Consider the following 6000-nt stretch of genomic DNA (forward strand, 5'->3'; position numbering starts at 1 on the left):
ACAAGTCCAGCTATTAAGCCAAGCTATAGTAGGTCCAGCTACTAAGTCCAGCTACTAAGCGGATCTTGTGTGGATCCAGATTAATAGTGTACTTCGACCTGCGGATATCGGTGGACGATATTAGACCTCGAAAGGTGACATTAGGCCTGTCGTCTGGCCATTGGATACCCGCGTCGCCCCCTCGCTCTACTACGCATAAATATGTGGGCAAGTGAGCTATAAACGGGAAAAGACGGAAAGCCCAGGGGAACGGCATTCTCGTCTTTCGCGCCTGTTCTCTGCACGTGCTGCGGCGGGCCACAAACTTTCTCCTCACGCGCTGGGCCCCATAGCGGCTTGGTGTGCTGTCTCGGCCATTCACAGGCCACGCACGTACGCTTGCGGGTAAAAGAAAATATGCGTAATATTGCGGAATATTCTGATAATCATGACACGGCTGAAAAGAAGCTGATGATGGCGATGCGTAATTGCTAAGCAAGCGCTTTTGAACCAGAGAAACCCATTATTTGCTCCCAAATGTACCCATCACATACCCGCCCCTATAGTTCTCTTGCTGCCTGTACTTATAATCTTTCACTGGACAAAAAAAAAGCTATACAGCGAGTAAGGAACAGATGTCACGAGCGCGTATTTAGTCGTTTTCTTACTCGTTCCGCACTTCTTGTGTGCCGTGCTTTTTAGACGTATTCGAACTGACCCAAATTTACGCCCTGTATGTGTCAGTTTATAGCTAGGTATGTAGAACTACGAAGCTTGTGTCAGCATCATGGGCAGTGCTTTTTTCACGGTAGTCAGAGCGGGTATTGGGGTGGAAGGGGAAATGGTTAGTAATCCCATTTTGTGCGAAGTACGCAATCCACCTGCGCATTTCTCCTCCTCGTCCCGTATCCTGCGCGAATCTAATTTATTATTAGGCTTAGCGTCACGCTACATGGTACAAGCTGCACAAATGGCGAGCATTCTCAGAGAATCTCGGGCGGTCTACATTAATCTTGAGCTCTATCGTTCGCCATGACTTATAAACCTTGTGTGGCTGAGGTGCTTTAAAACGTCTACCTGAACGTTCCTTGCGAATTACTCTTGGCATAGGCTTTGAAACACGCTTATTAACTTTTGGAAGCGTGAATTAAAGCTGCGCTTAAATTTCTAATTTAAAGGGGCCATGAAGACAAAATGCAACTTTGTTTAATTTGAAACACATAGGTTTCAGTACCTCACTCAGCTCTATTTCAGCCACGAAAGACGCTTTTTAACAGAAAAAAAAAATGCAAAAAGTACTAAACAACTTTCAAATTTCCCGCTACAGTGACGTGGTATGGGCAGGAATGACGTCATATGGGCCAGCACCAAAGCATAATTTTCAGTGTGTTAACTGTACGTTAGGCGGCCGCCAATCACTGGAACTGGATGCTGTGACGTCATAGAAAAGTTTCTGGAGAATGGCTAAGAAGTCGCCGGCGCTTTACATGCTTTCTTTAATACCTTCATTATATGTTGGAAGCTCAGAATAAAATTGGTATCATTGTTACCAGGACAAAACATTCTTTCTAAGGATCCAAATTCGTATTTTGTCTTTATGGCCCCTCTAAGGAACGGCGGTAATCCACCATGATTTAATAATTAAAATGACGTCGTGATATGTGCCTTTATTTTCAGTACACAGAGGTGTCCTTTTTGCTTTGATAAGAGTGTGTCTGTATGTAAATCAATTTCCTTGCAAACATTTTCTTGATATGTTCTGCTTTGCGAATTAATTGCCATATTTGGTTTGTTTGTATTAAAAGGTACCTGCGTGTCAACTGTGCTCGTAGGAAAGTCCTCTGTCAGGTTAGCCACCTTTTACCTTCCCTCCGTTTTTCTGTATTCAGAAAATAAACTTCAATTCAATTTAATTCAAATTCAAATCAATTTTTTGTTTAATTGTTTATACTAAATATATGACATTCTCGGGACTTGGCTGTTTTTTTCGTAACTGAACTGATCGCTATAGAGAAGGCATGTTTCTCAGAGTAATTATTAACTTGTTCTAGCCCTCAAACGGGCTGAAGAGACTGAAGCTCGTCGTAAGAACAATTTACCCCACGAAAGACATTGTTGCATGCCGCAAATCCCGGTTAATAAAGAAAGGGTAGCCGATCTTTCAGATTTGACGCCATCTAGTTTGAGCTGAAGAACAAAACAATTTCGTATCTCCAACCTCAAGCAGGCAAGCTCGGACGCGTTCTGCTTACTTGCGTTACAGATCGTCAAATATTAGAGCTCGTCAAACAATGGACACAGCCGGTACGAGAGCTAGCATCTCGGCACCGGTGAGCAAACGCTCGAAAAAGAAAATAGTGCTGAATTAAGAAAACACCAAATTATAAAAATATTATGGCAGGGGTACAAAACGTGTCCACCTATTCTCGCGCTATTTTAGGCGGGATCTGATTTGCCAGCGCTCTTACAAATCCGAGCACGTACTCAGCTTGGTCCTACAAGGTTAAGCCTACAGCTGTTGGGACCGGAGTAAGTTGCAGATTTCCGCGGATAGGGAGTTACTAGAGTTGGACGTGCCTTGCGGATGAGAGTCTTACACTACCTTGCCCATGGTGAAAAAAAAATCAACTCTCCTTTCGTAAGAGAAAGGTGGTTAAAACGCGAAGCTTGTTCCCGTGCAACCTGAGTCAAAGTCAAAGTCCGCAATCCAAACTGTTTCGACGGTGTCGGAATGGCACAATCGGATAGGCGTCGGCTTCGTAACGCCAGGAACCGTGGTTCAATTTTGATGACTGGAATCGTTTTTTTTCTTGAGGCGATTTATGTGCCCTCGCTTATCATCATCATCGTTTTGTGAAACCCAGTGTGTAAAGTAGGCTTTTCCGCGCTGCGTTTGACACGAACGGAAGACGTCGTCAGTGAGACGTAGAGAGCTTCGCTTTAAAAAGAGGCAATGAGGACGATTATAGTCAACTTCAGAGAGTCGTAGCACCTTGAGGAGCATTCAATTTGAGGAACTTCGAAGTTCCTCAAATTCCTCAAGTTCCTCAGTGGCCTTCACCTGAAAACTACTGCACGGAAGGATTGCATAATGTTCGTAGTTTCAGCGGAAAAATTAAACGGCGGATTCCTTGTTCTTAAAACATGTTTTTTTTTAGAGTGTGCTTTGACGCGCGGTACCGGTAAACAAAAATAATCCCAAAAGTGTCGGAATGGCCATATTACCTGGTGCACTTATTTGCGTTCTGGCGTTTGCGTAGTTGACTTTGGCGCTGCCTCACCAAGGTAAATGTAACTATGCATCTTGCAATGTTTATCGCGATTAAATCTGCATACATTTATGTTCCACGTATTGATATTCGCATTGAAGGGAGAAATTTTCGGGCTAGTTCCTCGGAAAGCCCTGCATTATCATCCAACTAAAGAACAAAAAAAAATACAGCTATCTGGCAGATAAGTTGTTTATAAACGGCCAAAGGTTTTGGACCTTACAGTATTTTCATAGTTGCGCACGTCCTAACTTTCCACCGGTTCGCTGAGTGTTAAGCTTAGGAACTAAACCCGGCGAACGTTGAAAATCATTAGGTGATCCTAAACATTTGGCAGCCTTGCCGTTAGGTGCGTTGAAAGTCAAGGGATAGCCCAACTTCGGCACTTAAAACCGATTTAGAATTAAAAATTTCTGATGCATAACTGAACTACATGAAAATAATTTTGCAGGTTACGGGTGCTTCCTTGTCGTACATTCGAGTCCTACAGCAAAACCAACTTTCCTCCCTTCAAGTTGCAGGTATCAGAGAGTTAAAAGAAGAAGGTAATCACAGTCCATCAAGGTTTCACCGTGTCCCCCTGCCAAGCAGACGGTTCCGCAGTGGCGTTTCCGGTAGGGTGTCATCCGTGACCACTCCCCCGGCTACTGAAGGTGGTGGTCTGCGGCTTCCGCACAAAAGAGCCGCGGTTATAATTACAGGGGACGTCTCACACCCACTCCCCGCTCCTTCCCTCCGATCACCGTTCTCGCTCTTTCTCCTTATCATTTTTTGCGTTGTCGTCATCGTCGGTCGCGGCCGCAGCGTCGCCGCTCGTCCGTGCCTACTCGGCGGTACCACAGCCACCAGCAGGCGAGCCGGGGCTGCACGATCGATTCTCGCAACGGCGCTTTTTCAAAACTGCTCGCGTGCGTGCCTGGTGCGTGGCTTCCTAACCTGGACACCGGCGTTGCTCTCGCACGCCCCATTCCGCATTCAAGCTGCACTGCGACCCGAACAGCGCAGGCACGTCCCGCTCCGCTGGACAGGGATTGCGGAGTGGTTAGCGACCGGGACCGTCCAGGAGCCCTTCCTTGGGACCACAGCTATCTTCTTGGGGGAATGTACAATTCAGCTGTTCTTGTGGGCGGACCGTATGAATAAACGAATTGCTTTCCGCAAGGAGGAAGCGACTCGAACGTTTCGCGAATACGGAAGTGGTGGCAGAGGTGGCAGTCGTAAGGAGGACCCGGACGTTCCCTACTCACCTGATTGTCGGAGCCGGTATCCATTTGCAGTAGAGCGCGCGCTGGCGCGGACCCACTGACATCCACACGGGGCGCCCAACGCACGGGTCCGTGAGCCGCGCGGGGTCTTTGGCGAGCCGGCCGACTTGCCTTCTTCTCGATCGTCTCGCGGTTCGGCGGTGCTGCTGCCTGCGCTGCCGCCTCGGGTGCGCGGGGGCGCAGCGGCGGCGGCGGCGGCACTCGCCGCGGTTAACGCCGGCGATGAGGTGCGCGGCCTCGTCGTCGGCGCCCGGAGCGGTCTGGGCGGCCGCTCTAAAATGGCTCCCCCCCGCCGCAGCAACGCGGCCGCTGCTGGAGGAGCGCGCGCGCGAGGAGAGCGCGCGATTGACGCGCGCTCGCGCGGCCACCGCGGGACCCTCGGTGCCGACCCGCGGCCTCCACTGACGACGGCACGGGACGCGACTCCCGACGCCGGACCACCACCGCCCAAGGTGTCCTTCTCTACGCGCTGTCTGTGGGTCCTTGAGCGGGAGACGCCTCCAGCTGCCGTCAGCGTCGGGGTACTGCCTGAGCTGGGACTTCGGTTTGCTATAGATCTATCAGAAAAGCAATCCTGGAGTTACGGGTGTTTACGCTAGGACAACGGAATGTGGAATCAAAGAACGGTGTGCTATAAAAGTAACGCATAAGGGATGCTGGTATTAGAGCTATCATCAATGACGCCGGTGGCTGTCGATCGATGATCACTGTTGGCCCTACGATGTCTTTTTGTTTGGTTTTAAGAACTTGCCAACGTGTGGTTGACACCCTGATCACTACGAGATTTTGCTAGGCCCATGAGCACCATCAAGGAAAAGTGGAATTTTTCTAGGAGGACCGCGACAGTGCTATCTCCTACTGCTTAGCTTCTTTTCGCGATTCGCTAGCCTTATTGCGGCTAGGCGTTCCAACTTTTCACTCAGGTATCTGCTCAGCTTACGGTAGTTACCTGTAAGTGTGGAACCCTTTGTTTTGTATCTTCTTCTATGGTACAAGCCATTGCTTAAAGCAAAGCTCGTAACTGAATGCAGAAATTTCAAGAAGCTGAACCCGCAATCAGGTCTGACTACCTGGAAACCTTGATTGATAAAGAAGTTTTTGGTCAGCAGTTTTCAGTTAACACGTTGCTCCTAACTTCGAGAAAGCCGAATAGGCTTTCCAGCACATTTAGATTTCTTTTCTTAAATCATAACAGAAACGAAGTGGATTTACCCGTAACGTGCCTATAAATTAACGAACCGGAATTTCACTCCTTTCAGGCATAGACTTTTTGTTACAATTATTATTTGGCTAATCATGATGTCCAGTAGTCCTGTGCAGTTTTTAATGTAACGCGTTATACTTCGGAAGCGTTCGCTTTATGACTTTCGCGCGAGAATACCGGTGTTCCTTCTTCGATGATGTGCGTGCCAGAGCAGTTTCTGATTATTATTTGCCTGTTTAAAAACGTTTCAGACTTTCTCTATCTGCCAGGCAGGGTATTGAAA

General features: G+C 48.0%; 1 protein-coding gene across 1 annotated transcript in view; it reads right to left on the reverse strand.

The window, feature by feature from the left end:
- Positions 1 to 4773, reverse strand: part of LOC144152777 (potassium voltage-gated channel protein Shaw-like) — a 246572-nt gene extending 241799 nt beyond the window's left edge. The window contains 1 exon segment of the mRNA XM_077684222.1: positions 4496 to 4773. The gene's annotated coding sequence lies outside the window, so the exon portion shown is untranslated.
- Positions 4774 to 6000: the final 1227 nt, after the last annotated feature.

The sequence above is a fragment of the Haemaphysalis longicornis genome, unplaced genomic scaffold (genome assembly GCF_048455015.1).
Source record: "Haemaphysalis longicornis isolate Haplotype H1 unplaced genomic scaffold, Haemaphysalis longicornis Haplotype H1 scaffold_9, whole genome shotgun sequence".
Taxonomy (NCBI): Eukaryota; Metazoa; Arthropoda; class Arachnida; order Ixodida; family Ixodidae; genus Haemaphysalis; species Haemaphysalis longicornis.